The sequence below is a fragment of the Nicotiana tabacum genome, chromosome 16 (genome assembly GCF_000715075.1).
Source record: "Nicotiana tabacum cultivar K326 chromosome 16, ASM71507v2, whole genome shotgun sequence".
Classification (NCBI taxonomy): domain Eukaryota; kingdom Viridiplantae; phylum Streptophyta; class Magnoliopsida; order Solanales; family Solanaceae; genus Nicotiana; species Nicotiana tabacum.
In genome coordinates this window covers 42,741,573-42,759,184 of record NC_134095.1, presented here as the reverse complement: position 1 = coordinate 42,759,184, position 17,612 = coordinate 42,741,573, and positions in this window count along the sequence as shown.

The window sequence follows — 17,612 nt, the reverse complement described above, 5'->3', positions numbered from 1 at the left end:
TCTAGGGTTCTTGAACACATATTTGGGATTCGACAAGTTCTGCTTGTATTCGACCGGAACCAAAGCTGATTAAGGCCTGAGGGACGTTAGGGTAGTTACTAGGGTGAATATGGGGTGGTTTGGTGTAGATCCAGGTTTGGTCTCGGATCTTCGAATGAAGATTCGACACGTTCAGGGAAGATTCGAGGCAAGCTGAGTGTGGATTTGGAGAGGGGGGGTCATGGTGGTTCAGTGGTGTTAGACTCATGGCCAACGACACTGTTGCCGCCGGCTTTCAGGCGAAGGGGTGGGGTGGCAGCTAGGGTTTGGGTGTTAGGGTTGGTCAGGGAGACGATGAAGTCGGGGGGGTGTTTTGGATAGGGGGCGGGGTAACCAAGTTGGGCTTTATATATGATTTCGAGGTTTAGATCCTGGCCGTCGGATCATGTGAGATAAAGGGCCAGGATCTACTCATTGAAGAGAGACGACGTCGTTTGGGGCTGATAGTGGGTTGAGACCGGGTAGGGGATTGGATCGGGTCAAATTTGACGGGCCTAGGGGAAGGCCTGGATCCGTTGGATCAAAGGGTTGGACGACTCAGATCAATTGCCTAAGACGGCGTCGTTTGGGTTAAATGAGTGGCCTGATCGGGGCCGTTCATTTGAATCAAATCAACGGCTCAGCACAGGGATGCTGATACGGCGTCGTTTGGGACGTACCCGGGCAGCCTATGTTTGGACCGGACCTGTGTCCTGGTTTTGGGCCTGATTTTAATTCCTTTTTTGGCCCAAACCAATTTCATTACTCTTTTCTTTTTGTTTTCTAATTTTAAAACACAATAAAAAAAATGAATTTAAACAACCATTAATTTAACACTTAACACCATTGTCACACACATATTAAAATATTTAAATAGGTTAAATCACAACCTAGAATAAAAGATGCATATATATTTTGAATTTTCTTTTAATGACCGAATTACGGTTTAATTACACATGACATTCATATTTCGTATTTTGTTTGGTAAGATTAAACGAAAAATGGACAGAACCACAAATGACTGCCAACACGTGTCACGCAAAAATCGAAAAATTATACAGCGAGGCCATTTGTCATTATTTTTGATTTCTTTTTGGAGTGATTGTCCGCGAAGCAAAAATCACGTGCTTACACTTACTGCAAAGGCAATGTCAGAACGAGTAAAGGACAAATAATGTAGTTTTCCAATAACTCGGCGATAAAGAGTGCCATCCACTTTGGAATTCTCATGAGATGTTTCAAAGGTACATGTAAAGGTCATGGTTGTGGGAGCGCCTTTGCATTCAGCTATGTTAACATCTTGGAGAAGATCTTTAACATATTTATGCTGAGATAAGAGCAAACCTCTGATTTGTGCGTAACCTCAATGCCAAGAAAGTAATGAATCAACCCAAGATCTTTAAGAGAAAACCGTGAAGACAGAGCATTAATAATAGATTTCATAGCAGGTGGATGGTTACCAGTCACAATGATATCATCCACGTAAACTAGGATGTACACAATAACTCCAAGCTTATGAAGAATAAAAAGAGATGCATCAGATTCGCACTTGATAAAACCAAGGGTAAGAATATAATTTTTTAGCTCAGTGTACCAAGCTCGTGGAGCTTGTTTCAAACCATACATAGCTTTATTAAGTTTACATACATGAGTAGGATATTGGCTAGATTCAAAACCTGTAGGCTGCTTCATGTATACCTCTTCTCAAGCCTTCCCTGTAAAAAGGCATTATTAACATCCAACTGGTGAATGAGATAGGATAGTTAAGTTGCAATAGTAAGAACTAAACGAACAGTTGTAGGTTTAAACACCAGGCTAAAAGTTGAGTGATCGTCTAAGTCAGGTCGCTGTGTGAAGCCTTTCACAACAAGTCTTGCTTTATACGTGTCAATTGAACCATCAGGCTTATGCTTAAGCCTAAACTACCACCTGCAATCAACCACATTCCTTGAGGGTCGTTAGGTATTAAGTCTCAAGTCCTGTTTATAACTAAAGCATCAAATTCAAACTGCATAACAGTCCGCCAGTGAGGGTAAGATTGTGCTTGTTTAAAGGTCTTTGGTATAGGTTTAGGCATGAGTGTGGATTGAACTGATAGGTGAAATTGCTTAGGTTTTAGACTGTTACTCTGAGACCTTGTGGTCATTGGGAAACGAAGTTGAGGTTGGGTAAGGGAAGGTTTAATAAAGGAGCTTTTCAGCCTTTTTGCTGGATTGTTGGTCCGCAGTCGTAAAAAGTGGGGGTTGATTGGTGTGTGGTACAGGCTGTTGGGAAAGTGTGTTTCGGCGTTGGTAGGTTATGATGATAGGTTGTGTGGTTCTTGGAAGAGATGCTAAGGTGGGCTGGTTCGAAATTGGAGATGAGTTTTGGTTATCTTGGTTAGAGGAGTTAGATTTAGGCTGTGAAGATTGTTTATGATTATCTTGCACAGAGAAATTAGAGGAAGAGGGATCATTACCTGAACTTGAAGAGGCACGCATAGGAAGAGGAGAAGCAATTGGTGACTGTATATGCCTGGAAATTGGAGGTGGCAATTCAGAATTTGCAATTAAAGAAAATATATCAATATTTTCCTTTTTAAAGTCTTTATCTAATGTATCCCATGCTGGGAGTTTATTAATTTTCCTATATTTTTGAAAGATATTTGCAAAGGGATAATTATTTTCAAAAAATACCACATCTCTAGAAAGATAATTTTAGAGGTGACGGGATCAAAACACTGATGAGAATAATATTTATTCGAAAAACCTAAATAAACACAGGACACTGACTTGGGTTCTAGTTTATTTTTGGCATATGGTCTGAGCCATGGATAACATAAACAACCAAAGATTTTAATAGACTCATAATTGGTGCTTCTTGAAATAAATTTCATACGCACACCAATTATTTAAACTGGTATAGTGAATCTATTTATAAGATAAACAGCTTGGTGACAGGCAAAACTCCAAAAATTAGGGGGTAACGAGGCTTGGTGTAAAAGTGTTTTTGCAGTTTCAATAACATGTTGGTGACGACATTCTACCAACGCAACTCGTTGAAGAGTGTATGGTAGGGAAACCAAGTGCTCAATACCCTGTGATTTTAAATAGGAAGTTAAGCTTTGAAATTCACCTCCTCCATCAGTATAAAAAGAAGAAATTTTTGTCTAAAATTTCCTGTTTAGATTTCAAGGTGTATAGCCACATATATTTTGAAGAGTGATCCACAAATATAACATAGTATCTTTTTTGATTGATGGATAAAATTGGTGCAGGCCCCTATTAATAGCTGTAAATTGTTTGTAAGGGTCGTTGACTCTTCAGGGAGTTAACTGAGAAAGGTAACCTGTGGCTTTTGTTAGAATTGCAGGAATTACAATCAGAATTAACTCTCAAAGAACTAACAAGAATTGAAAACTTATGCAAAATATTATTTAAAGTGCGACGATTTGGATTACCTCAACGTCGGTGCCACAGTTGAATTGGAACAGCCACGCTGCATTGGGGATGCCTATCTAGTGGCTGGGTGTACAGTCGCCCATTACTCCGCCCTCGAACTAGCGTCACCCCCGTATTCAGATTCATCACAAGATAAGAAAATGGAACAAATTCCATGGATGTGTTATTATCACGATAAAATTGAGACAGATATGAGATTATTTTTTATGGCAGGAGAACAAAGAGTTTTAGATAGGGTAAAGCGATAATTTGATGCTTTAAGTTCAGTGTTACCAGTTTGGGAGATAGGCATGGTAGTACCATTATCCATAGCGATTTACTCGAGTCCGTGGTCGTCTTGAGCAGTTGCTAGGCTTTAAGCATCTGAGGTGATATGATGTGTGGCCCCCATGTTCATGATGATTGTTGTTGTAATTGACGTCCAATAAAGTTGGTTCTAGCCTGAAAATGATTGTGGGACTGACTGCGACAAACTCGGGCAGAGTGGCCAGGACGATCACATAACTGGCAAACCAAATGGTTGTTAGATTGAGCAAAGTTCTTACGAGGCTTCCATGGTTGGCCTCAATTGGGTTGATTGTTGTTTGCATTATTGTAACGCTTGTTGTTGGTATTGTTGCGAGGTTGAGCGGTAGATCGTTGTGCAATAGCAGTAGTAGTGAAATTTGAGAGAGAAGCATGATTATCATGATGCTTCAGGAAGAGTTCATGGTCAAGTAACTTCTCATACAACTCTTCATATGAGATGGTAGTATCTCGTGCCCGAATAGCTGCTGAAAATTCTTTGAAATTTGATCCAAAACCAATATCTTCACAATGAGTTCTTCGTTGGATACAAGAGCACCAGCTGTAGCAAGCTCATCACAGAGAGAACGAACCTGATGCATATAGTCAACGACAGGTAAAGCGTTCTTTGCAAGACGAGCTAAGCGATCTCGTGGACCAAAAATTCGTGTTTGAGATTTATTGGCATACGCTATGTGAAGTGCATCCCAGGAGCCTTTGAAGAGGTTGCTCCATAGCCACAGTAGGAGAAATAAGAAACATTATATTTTGCTCCGTTTTCATAAATTTCAAGAATTGAATCCATAAACATTTAACAGTTGTATTCAATTTCCAAAAAGAACTTACTAGTTCTATAATAACAAGGTAACTGGAGTAGCTAGCAAGAGTTCTATCCACATGTCGGCCTCTTTTACTTTGCAGATTTTACAGCTAAAATGTCTACACCTTTACTTTCAATATCTGCTTAATTTCTTATCACTTGTGATGTATTATAAGACAATATCCACATACGGAAAAGAAAGTATTATCGTGGTTAAATCCAATAGATGTGCAATTAAACAATTTGTGGTTTCTTCATTTTCTGTTAAAATATACTCCCTCAGTTCAAACATCCAATTTAGATGACACACTTTCCTTATTAGTTCATCCAAAAAGAATGACACATTTCTATAATTGTAAAATAATTCAATTTTAAACCCTCCATTTTACCAATTTTACCTTTAATGAAAAGCTTTTATACTCACACAAATGTCATGGCCCTACAAAACCTTTACCCTTAAACTTTTAAGACCACAAGTTTCAAAAGTTTTTTCTTCTTTTTTTCTTCCTAAAATTCGTATTGATTCAAACTACCTCATCTAAATTGAAACGAAAGAAGTAATATCTACTGGCAAATTATACTTCAATTGGCTTTTATGGATGATGTGTGCTGAATAAATGCATTAAGTATCCAACTGCGAAGCAACGCAAGAAGTTGCTTATTACTAAGATTTGGAGGGTGTCTGGATTGGCTTTTAAGCTGGTCAAAGCAGTTTTTAAGCTTTTTTAGTTATTTACCCGTAAAATGGTGTAGTTGAATTTATACGTAGTGTATAGACAACACTACTAAAAAACTGCCAAAAAGTGTCCAGAAAAACCGATCGAAATCGATCGAAATTAAACAAAAACTGATCGATTTCCGACCTTTTTCAATTAGTCGGTAAAATAATGGTTGCAAACGGGGAGCGACCGCATTCGATCACTATTTTCCGACCAAGTCGATCGGTAACTGTCAACGCAGTTTGACCAACTTGTCTAACACAAATTAATTTTTCCGACCGAATTCGATCGGTATTGTTAAAAATAATTTTTTAATTATTTTTATATTAGCCACCGAATTCGGTCGGAATTTTTATTATTAATTTTTTTAAAAATTGTTAATTTCTGACAAAAATCGGTCGGTATTGTTAAAATATATAATTATTCATTTTTATTTAAAATTGTTAATTCCGACCGAAATCGGTCGGTTTCATTTAAATAATTAAAATTTAAAATCAAAATTTTTGACTGAAGTTGGTCGATAAATTTGATTATCTAGGAAATAATATGAACATTTTCGACCGAAATCAATCGGTTTTCTAGGTATTGTTTGGCAGCAAGCGACTGTTTTATAGCTGCACCACCTGCCAACAACCAATCTCCACAAAACATTGTTTGGTAGCATTATATTGTTGTCATTCAACCAATAACAACAACAAGAACAACAATAACAACAACAATACTAACTATCAAAACTATATTAACAAAACATTATCACCATCTCCATCTCCACTAAACTATATTAACAAGACATCATACCCAACAACAAAATGTTTCACAAGTTAAAAGTTCAAACATTATTTAATGAGCGTTTTGTACTACATCATCTTCATCTTCACTACTATAGCATTCATCGTCGTCATGGGTCAAATGATTAGCATCTGGGGAAGGCTCACAAGACCGGGGAATCGGGAAAACACTACTAGCAAGAAGATTGGCTAGTTGACCTTGAAGGGTATTAAATTGTTGGCCCCTCTTTTCTAGTTGAACTTGAACAGTATCTAATTGTTTATCTCTGTTTTGTTCTCTAGTCTTTGTCTCTTCAAGCTCTGCTGTCAGCTTTGCGATCTTCTTCTCCATAGAAGAGAGAGTCGACCGATCAATTGTCTCGCCCTGGGCAGAAGTCTCTATACCTTGCGATCCAACTCTGTAACACCAAAATGATCTCTCTGGAAGGCCTTATGCTATCCCCTTTTTAGGACCACCGACAACATCCAACAATATATTTTGCACTTCTTTGACTGAAATGGGTGGTCGCTCGCCTTGCTCATTCGGTGGCAAGGTCTGAGTGTACTCCTGCATATTAGCCTTGTAGCGACCCTTTATTTAGAAGATAGAAAATTATTAACTATATAATATTATAAACATTATTTTCAAGTTATAGTAGTTATGAAACTTACATATTGTAACGACCCGGCCGGTCATTTCATGAGTTACCGCTCCGTTTCCCCCATTTCTGCTTATTATTGCCTAGTTTAGTTGTATTATGTGTTATCGGTTGGTTGGCTCGGGTTCGAAGAGGTTTTGATAAGGTTTGAGACACTTAGTCTCTTTTGAGTAAGCTTAAGTTTAAAAGTCAACCGGATATTGACTTATGTGAAAAAGGGCTTGAATGTGAGTTTCGATAGTTTGGATAGCTTCAGGAAGTGATTTGGGACTTAGGAACATGATCGGAATGTGTTTTGGAGGTATGGAGTAGATTTAGGCTTGAATTGGCGAAATTGAAGTTTTGGCGTTTTCCGGTTGATAGGTGAGATTTTGATATAGGGGTCAGAATGGAATTCCGAGAGTTGCAATAGGTCTGTTGTGTCATTTGGGATGTGTGTGCAAAATATTAGGTCATTCGGACATGGTTTGATAGACTTTTTGATCGAACGCAAAATTTGGAAGATCTTGGAATTCTTAGGCTTGAATCCGATGCAAATTTGTTGTTTTGATGTTGTTTCGAGTGTTCCAAAGGTTGGAACAAGTTTGAATGATGTGATGGGATAGGTTGGCACGTTGTTTTGAGGTCCCGATGGCCTCGAGTGAGTTTCGGGTAGTTGAACGGATCATTTCAAGTTGAAAAGATTGCAGAAAAATCTGATGTTAGTGTTGCAGGTTTTTGGCCTTTGCGTTCGCGAGTGGGCCCTCGCATTCGTGAACGGTTGGGATGTGAGGCAGGATTGTTGGCCTTACCATTCGCGACGAGGGTTCCGCATTCGTGAAGGAATGGGTCTATGTTTAACGCGTTCGTGATGGGGATGTCGCGTCCGCGAAGGTTTGAGTTGCTGAAGAATCACGTTCGCGAGGGGTCATCGCATTCGCGTAAGAGGATTTCTGGTCAACTTAAGTTTGTGCTTTGCGAACGCGAGGCGTTGACCGCGTTCGCAAAGAAAGATTTGAAATAGCGAGGCAGAATGATTTAAAAGACCAATTCCGCGATTTTTAGCCTAAGTTCCACCATTTTTGGGCGATTTTAGAGCTTTTTGAAGAGGATTGAAGAGGGAATCAAGGGGGAACACTTGGAGGTAAGATTTATGGACTTAATACTCAATCCTAATGTGATTTCTACCTAATTAATCATGGAATTTGTAGAATTTAAGCCTAAATATTGAAGAATTAGGGCTTGTAATTGGAGACCTAAAATTAGGGATTTGAGGGGTCGTTTGTGGTTGGATTTTGGTGCTTTTGATATGAATAAACTCGGGGAGTGATAAGGAGTCTATTGATGTAATTTTTACCGGATTCCGAAATGTGGGCCCGTCGGTCGGGTTTTGGCCATTTTTGGGATTTCTGTTGTAATTTGATTACTTTCGAATGGGCTTTGTTCCCTTAGCATATTTTGATGGTTTTGCACTGATTTTGGTTAGATTTGGAGCATCCGGAGGCCGATTCGAGAGGCAAAGGCATCACGGGATAGAGCTTGGACCGAATAGAGATGAGTAATGATTGTAAATATTGTCCTAAGGGTATGAAACCCCAAATTTCACATCGTTGTATTATTTTGAGGTGACACACACACTAGATGATGAGAGTGGGGTCGATTACCGTTGGGGATTGTGACTTAGTCCATCCTGTATGATTGTTTTACTGCGTATTTGATTGAAAACTGTTTGCTATCATCATGTCTTGGGCTGAATGCCATATTTGGGCCTTGTGCCAACTGTTTTGGACCCTTAGGGGATTGTTACTACTATTCCTTAGTATTTTGACTTTATACTTGCACTCAGTCATGCTATATTCTACTATTTTCATAACTCAACCATGTTTACTCTGTTTTTGACATCTTAAATGATAATTTGGGTTGAGCATCATATTTTACTGTGCTCGAGGAGCTTTTAGAGATTTCTGACTGAGTAGGGCCGAGGGCCTGTGTTGTGAGGCTATTATGGGATCGGGCTGCACACCGCAATAGTGTTGCACTAATTTATGATTATGAGGCCGAGGGCTTGAGTTGTTATGCCACGAGGTGGCTTGATATGAGGTCAAGAGCCTATTAATTATGCCACAAGATGGCTTGATATTGCGCTTAGGCCGTAAGGGGCCCCTCCCAGAGTCTGTACACCCCTAGTGAGCGCGGGTACCTAGTGTGATATGTGATATAGCCCGAGGGGATGTTGTTGTTCCAAGTAATTTCCCGAGGGGCTGATTCTGTTGATATTGTACCCGAGGGGCTGATTTTATATGTTTATCTATTCTCGCTGCTTTCATTCACTTGTTAAAATGTTAAAGGATGTTTTAAAGAGGTTTTTATTGAACTGAGGTATTTTTACAAGTTTTCACTATTCTATTACATTGTATTGATTTTATACTGCCTATTTGTAGCATTTTGCTATGTTTTATGTGTTTTCTTATCGCTCAGTTGCCTTTACTTTTATTACTCACTGAGTTGGCATACTCACATTACTCTTCGCACCCTATGTGCAGATACAGGAGCCTCGGGTCCTGCTAGCGAGGGTTGATTTCTTCCAGTGGGCTAGTTGGAGTTCACTAGGTAGCTGCTCGGCGTTCGCAACCCAGTGCTTCTCCCTCTTATCTTTATTTTCCCTTGTACTGGATTCTGTAATAGACTGTGTAGTTCTTTTTCATACTCTTAGACTTATGTTAGATAATCATGACTGGTGACACCCCGATGTCGGGCTGTGTTTATTTCCGCATTTTATCTATTTCACCTTGTTTTGGGATTTATCATATGTTAATGATTTAAATTTAATTATTATAGCTGTTAAAATGGATTGGCAGTTTGTATCGGCTGGCCTTATTTCACGATAGGCGCCATCAAGACCGGGTTCGATTTGGGGTCGTGACAAATTGGTATAAGAGCTTAGGTTACATAGGTCTCACGAGTCATGAGCAGGTTTAGTAGAGTCTTACGGATTGGTACAGAGACGTCTGTATTTATCCTCGAGAGGCTGCAGAACCTTAAGGAAAAACTTCATATTCTTGAAATTCTTATCGTGCAAATCTGTTGATCCGAGTACTAAACCTTTGTCATTCTATTCTCTCACAGATGGTAAGGACACGAGCAGGCGGTCAGGATGGACGACCACCAGTACCACTAGCTGTGGCCACTAGAGGCCGAAGACGCGGTCGAGGTAGCGGTAGGGGCAGGGGTGTATCCCGCACAGCAGCTAGGGCAGCACCTGCAGATCCACCAGCAGCCCCAGTTTAGGATCAGGTCCTAGTTGTGGATGCTCCAGCAGTACCAGCTCAGGCACCAGCTATGCCCATTGTGATTCCAGGTCTTCAGGAGGCCCTGACTCAGATTCTATCAGTATGCACTAGACTAGCTCAGGCGGTCTCAGTTACTACAGCCGCAACTACTTCTCAGGTCGGGGGAGGCACTCAGACTCCCGCCGCTCGCACACCTGAGTAGGTCGTGCAGGGACTTCAGACACCGGGGGCACCTCCAGCCCAGCCGGTTGCAGTAGTTCAGGACTATGTAGCCCCTACTATGCCAGAGGATGAGCAACACAGGTTGGAAAGGTTTGGTAGACTTCAGCCTCCGACTTTTAGTGGTGCAGACGGTGAGGATGCCCAGGGTTTCTTGGACAAGTGTCAGAGAATTCTTCGTATAGCGGGTATTTTGGAGACCAGCGGGGTTGCTTTCACTACTTTTCAGTTTTTTGGAGTTGTCTTCACTTGGTGGGAGGCTTATGAGAGGCGTAGGCCTGTTAATGTGGCACCCCTTACCTGGCATCAGTTCTCCATTCTCTTTTTGGAGAAGTATGTGCCACAGTCTCACAAAGAGAAGCTGCGCAGGTAGTTTGAGTCGTTGTGTTAGGGAGAGTTGACTGTGACACAGTATGAGATGAGGTTCTCGGAGTTAGCTCGTCATGTTGTTTGGTTGGTTCCTACGGAGAGAGAAAGGATTTAGGAGGTTCGTTGATGGCCTCACGTGTCAGCTTCGTATTCTCATGACCAGGGAGAGGGTGTCTGGTGCTACTTTTGAGGAGGTTGTAGACATTGCTCGCGAGATTGAGTCAGTTCGTCGCTAGGAGCGAGATGAGAGGGAGGCCAAAAGGCCTCGGGGATCTGGTAGTTATGGTGGTTCTCCTTCGAGGGGTCAGTTTTAGCACACAGAGGTCGTCCATTCAGGCATGCTCAGCCAGCTCGCCCAGGTTATCGTGGGGCGTCATCGGGTCATGGTTCTCACAGTTCTCATCAGGGCCAGTCATCACTCAATGCCCTTCCACCTAGAGTTCGTCCTATGCTCCATCAGTCCAGGGCTTGTCTGTGCCAGGTGCATTTGCAAATCATTCTAGCTAGGGTTACCTTCATTCCCCGTCTCTAGAACCCGGGAGTTATTACGAGTGTGGAGAGTTGGGTCATATATGGAGACAATGTCCTCATTGTCTTGCGGGTTCATCCTAGCAGAGGGGTCAGCCATCGGCTTCAGCGCCAGTTACTTCACCACCACTACCCACCCAGCTAGGGATGGAGGTCAGTCAGCTAGGGGTCGCTCTAGAGGGGGCGGTCGATCAGGTGGCGGTCAGGCCCTTTTCTATGCATTCCCAGCTAAACCCGATGCTATTGCTTCAGATGCCATGATCACAAATATCATCTCAGTTTGTTGCAAAGATGCCTCTGTATTATTTGATTCCGGATTCACTTATTCTTATGTGTCATCGTACTGTACTTGTTATTTGGATACACTCCGTGAGTTTCTTGTTTCATCTGTTCATGTATCTACTCTGGTAGATGATATTATTATTGTGGACCGTGTGTACCGGTCATGTGTTGTGACTATTGGGGGTCTGGAGACCTGGGTGGATTTGTTGTTGTTATGTGTGGTAGATTTTTATGTTATATTGGCCATGGATTGGTTATCTCTGTGTTGTGCTATTTTAGACTGTCATGCTAAGACAGTGACATTGGCTATGCTGGGTGTGCTAGATTGAGTGGCGAGGTTTGACTGATTATGTTGCCAGTAGGGTAATTTCATTCTTGAAGGTCCAACGTATGGTTGGGAAGGGTTGTCTTTCTTACTTTGCCTTTGTGAGGGATGTCGGTGGAGAGACTCCTAGTATTGATTTGGTTCTTGTTGTGAGAGATTTTCCCGATGTGTTTCCTGCAGACCTGTCGGGCATGCCACCGGACAGGGATATTAATTTTGGTATTGATCTGGTGCTGGGCACTCAGCCCATTTCTATTCCACCGTATCGTATGGCACCAGCGGAGTTGAAGGAGTTAAAGGAGCAGCTTTAAGAACTCCTTGATAAGGGGTTCATTCGGCCTAGTGTGTCGCCTTGGGGTGCGCCTGTTCTATTTGTGAAGAAGAAGGATGGCACTATGAGGATGTGCATTGATTATAGGTAGTTGAACAAAGTGACAATCAAGAACAAGTATCCTTTGCCTCGCATTGATGATTTATTTGACCAGCTTCAGGGAGCTAGGGTCTTCTCCAAGATTGATCTTCGCTCAGGTTATCACCAATTGAAGATCAAGGACTCGGATATTCTTAAGACAACTTTCAGGACCCAATATAGTCATTATGAGTTCTTGGTGATTTCTTTTGGGCTGACCAATGCCCCAGCAACATTCATGCATTTAATGAACAGCGTGTTTCAGCCCTATCTCGACTCGTTTGTCATAGTTTTCATTGATGATATTCTGGTGTATTCGCGTAGTCAGAAGGAGCACACGGAGCATTTGCGAGTGGTGTTACAGAGATTGAGGAAGGAGAAGCTTTATGCAAAGTTCTCCAAGTGTGAGTTTTGGCTCAATTCAGTGGCTTTCTTGGGGCACGTGGTGTCCAGCGAGGGTAATCAGGTTGATCCGAAGAAAATAGAGGCGGTTTAGAGTTGGCCTAGACCGTCCTCACCCACAAAGATTTGCAGCTTTCTTGGTTTGGTAGGTTATTACCGCCGGTTTGTTAGGGATTCTCATCTATCTCATCGCCCTTGACCAAGTTGACTCAAAAGGTTGCTCCTTTCATGTGGTCGGATGAGTGTGAGGAGAGCTTTCAGAAGCTCAAGACTGCTTTGACCACAGCTCCAGTGTTAGTTTTGCCATCAGCTTCAGGTTCATATACCATGTATTGTGATGTTTTGAGAGTTGGTATTAGGTGTGTGTTGATGCAGGAGGGTAGAGTTATTGCTTATGCTTCTCGTCAGTAGAAACCCTATGAGAAGAACTACCCTGTTCACAATTTGGAGTTGGCTGCCATTGTTCACGGGTTGACGATTTGGAGGAATTATTTGTATGGTTTGTCTTGTGAGGTGTTTACTGATCATCGTAGCTTCCAACACTTGTTCAAACAGAAGGATCTCAATTTGAGGCAGCAGAGATGGTTGGAGTTGCTAAAGGATTATGATATTACTATTTTGTACCATCCGGGAAAGGCCAATGTGGTGGCCGATGCCTTGCGTAGGAAGGCGGTGAGTATGGGGATCTTGGCATATATTCCAGTTGGGGAGAGACCTCTTGCAGTTGATGTTCAGGCCTTGTCCAATCGGTTTATGAGGTTAGATATTTCGGAGCCTAGTCGGGTATTGGCTTGTGTGATTTCTCGGTCTTCCTTATTTGATCTCATCAGGGAGCGCCAGTATGATGATCCTCATTTTCTTGTCTTTAAGGACAGAGTTCAGCACGATGATGCCAGAGATGTGACCATTGGTGATGATAGGGTGTTGAGGATGTAGGGCCGGATATGTGTGCCCAATGTAGATAGGCTTCGGGAGTTGATTCTGGAGGAGGCCCATAGCTCGCGGTATTCCATTCATCCGGGTGCCATGAAGATGTATCAAGATCTGAGACAACATTATTGGTGGAGGAGAATGAAGAAGGACATTGTGGGATTTGTAGCTCGGTGTCTTAATTGTCAGCAGGTAAAATATGAGCATCAGAGACTGAGTGGCTTGCTTCAGCAGATGGATATTCCAGAGTAGAAGTGGCAGCGGATCACCATGGACTTTTTAGTTGGGCTCCCATGGACTTTGAAGAAATTCGATGCTATTTGGGTGATTGTGGATTGACTGACCAAGTCCGCGCACTTCATTCCTGTGTGTACTACCTATTCTTCAGAGGGGTTGGCAAAGATCTATATCCAGGAGATTGTTCGTTTGCATAGTGTCCCAATTTCCATCGTTTCAGATAGGGGCACTCAGTTTACTTCGCAGTTTTGGAGGTCTGTGCAGCGAAATTTGGGTACTCAGCTTGAGTTGCGCACAACTTTTCACCATCAGACGGACGGGCAGTCCGAGTGCACTATTCAGATATTGGAGGACATGTTGCGTGCTTATGTTATTGATTTTGGAGGGTCATGGGATCAGTTTCTACCGCTCGCAGAGTTTGCTTATAACAACAGCTACCAGTCAAGTATTTAGATGGCTCCATATGAGGCTTTATATGGGAGACGATGTAGATCTCCAGTGGGTTGGTTTGAGCCGGATGAGGTTAGGCTATTGGGTACAGACTTGGTGCAGGATGCTTTAGACAAGGTGAATGTGATTCAGGAGAGGTTTCGTACAGCTGAAATCACTTAGATAGAAGCATGTTGGATGATGGAACGATGACTTGATGCTTAAATTCTAAAATTGAGATTACTGACCTTGAGAAATGACGTAAGTGATAGATGGAATCGTTCAGTAGGCTAGTTTCCATTTTCGATTGAGAAAGCGGCGGGCCTAGTGAGCTATCCAATAGCGCACCAACAGTCAAGACAAAAGAGTTATGCTGACAGGAAGGTTCGGGATGTATCCTACATGGTTGGTGAGAAGGTTCCATTGAAGGTTTCACCCATGAAGGGTGTTATGAGATTTGGGAAGAAGGGTAAATTGAGTCATCGGTTCATTGGGCCTTTTTAGGTGCTTTGGAGGATTGGGGAGGTGGCTTATGAGCTTGCTTTGCCACCCAGATTGTCAAGTGTGCATTCGGTATTTCATGTTTCTATGCTGCGAAAGTATATTGACAATCTGTCTCATGTTTTGGATTTTAGCACGGTTCAGTTAGATGATGATTTGACTTATAATGTGGAGCTAGTAGCTATTTTGGAGCGTCAGGTTCGAAAGTTGAGGTCAAAGGATATACCTTCAGTGAAAGTGCAATGGAGAGGTCGGCCCATGGAGGAGGCTACCTGGGAGACAGAGCGGGAGATGCGGAGCAGATATCCTCACCTGTTTGAGGCTTCAAGTATGTTTCTTGACTCGTTTGAGGATGAACGTTTGTTTAAGAGGGGGAGGATGTAACGATACGGCCGGTCGTTTCATGAGTTACCGCTCTATTTCCCCCATTTCTGCTTATTATTGCCTTGTTCAGCTGTATTATGTATTATTGGGTTGGTTGGCTCGAGTTCGGAGAGGTTTTGGTAAGGTTTGAGACACTTAGTCTCTTTTGAGTAAGCTTAAGTTGGAAAAGTCAACTGGATGTTGACTTATGTGAAAAAGGGCTCGGATCTGAGTTTCGATGGTTCGGATAGCTTCGGGAAGTGATTTGGAACTTAGGAGTGTGATCGAAATGTGTTTTGGAGGTACGCAGTAGATTTAGGCTTGAATTGGCGAAATTGGAGTTTTGATGTTTTCTAGTTGATAGGTGAGATTTTGATATAGGGGTCGGAATGGAATTTCGGGAGTTGCAATAGGTCCGTTGTGTCATTTGGGATGTGTGTGCAAAATTTCAGGTCATTCGGATTGATCGAAAGCGGAACTTGGAAGATTTTGAAATTCTTAGGCTTGAATCCGATGCAAATTTGGTGTTTTGATGTTGTTTTGAGCATTCCGAAGGTTGGAACAAGTTTGAATGATGTTATGGGATAGGTTGGCATGTTTGGTTGAGGTCCCGAGGGCCTCGGGTGAGTTTCGGGTAGTTGAACGGATCATTTCAAGCTGAAAAGATTGCAGAAAAATTTGTCGTTGGTGTTGCAGGCTTTTGGCCTTTACGTTCACGAGTGGGCCCTCGCGTTCGCGAAGGGTTGGGATGTGAGGCAAGATTGTTGGTCTTTGGGTTCGCAATGAGGGTCCCGTGTTCGTGAAGGAATGGGTCTGTGTTCAACGCATTCGCGATGGTGATGCTGTGTCTGCGAAGGTTTGAGTTGCTGAGGAATCGCGTTCGCGTAAGAGGATTTCTGGTCAACTTAAATTTTTTCTTCGCGAACGCGAGGCGTGGACTGTGTTCGCGAAGAAGGATTTGAAATAGCTGGGCAGAATGATTTAAAAGACCAATTCCACGATTTTTAGACTAAGTTCCACCATTTTTGGGCGATTTAGAGATTTTTGAAGAGGGAATCAAGGGGGAACACTTGGAGGTAAGATTTATAGACTTAATACTCAATCCTAATGTGATTTCTACCTAATTAATCATGGAATTTGTAGAATTTAAGCCTAAATATTGAAGACCTAGGGCTTGTAATTGGAGACCTAAAATTAGGGATTTGAAGGGTCGTTTGTGGTTGGATTTTGGTGCTTTTGATATGAATGAACACGGGGAGTGATAAGGAATCTATTGATTTAATTTTTATTGGATTCCGAGATGTGGGCTCGGGGGTCGGGTTTGGCTAATTTTGAGATTTGTGTTGTAATTTGATTACTTTCAAGTGGTCTTTGTTCCCTCAGCATATTTTGATGGTTTTGCACTGATTTTGGTTAGATTTGGAGCATCCGGAGGCTGATTCGAGAGGCAAAGACATCGCGGGCTAGAGTTTGGACCGAATAGAGGTGAGTAATGATTGTAAATATTGTCCTGAGGGTAAGAAACCCCGGATTTCACATCGTTGTGCTATTTTGAGGTGATGGGGTCGAGCACCGTTGGGGATTGTGATTTAGTCCATTCCGTATGACTGTTTTACTGCATATTTGATTGAAAACTATTTGCTATCATCATGTTTTGGGCTGAATGCCATATTTGGGCCTCGTGCCAACTGTTTTGGACCCTTAGGGGATTTTTACTACTATTTCTCATTGTTTTGACTTTATACTTGCACTCATTCATGCTATATTCTACTGTTTTCATAACTCAGCCATGTTTACTCTGTTTTTGACATCTCAAATGATAATTTGGGTTGAGCATCATATTTTACTGTGCCCGGGGGACTTATAGAGATTTCTGATTGAGTAGTGTCGGGGCCTGTGTTGTGAGGTTATTATGGGATCGGGCTGCACGTCGCAGCAGTGTTGCACTAATTTATGATTATGAGGTTGAGTGCCTGAGTTGTTATGCCACGAGATGGCTTGATATGAGGCCGAGAGCCTATTGATTATGCCACAAGATGACTTGATATTGTGCTTGGGCAGTAACGGGCCCCTCCCGGAGTTTGTACATCCCCAGTGAGCGCGGGTACCCAGTGTGATATGTGATATAGCTCGAGGGGCTGATGTTGTTCCATGTTATTGCCTGAGGGGCTGATTTTGTTGATATTGTGTCCGAGGGGCTGATTTTATGTGTTTATCTTTTCTCGCTGCTTTCATTCACTTGTTAAACTGTTAAATGATATTTTAAAGAGGTTTTTACTTAACCGAGGTGTTTTTACTAGTTTTCACTGTTCTATTGCATTGTATTGATTTTCTACTGCCTCTTTGTAGCATTTTGCTATGTTTTACGTGTTTTCTTATCGCTCAGCTGCCTTTACTTTTATTACTCACTGGGTTGGCATACTCACATTACTCCTTGCACCCTGTGTGCAGATACAGGAGCCTCGTGTCCTGCTAGCGAGGGTTGATTGCTTCCAGCGGGCTAGTTGAAGTTCACTAGGTAGCTGCTCGGCATTCGCAGCCCAGTGCTTCTCCCTCTTATCTTTATTTTCTCTTGTATTGGATTCTGTAATAGACTGTGCAGTCCTTTTTCCATACTCTTAGACTTATGTTAGATGCTCAT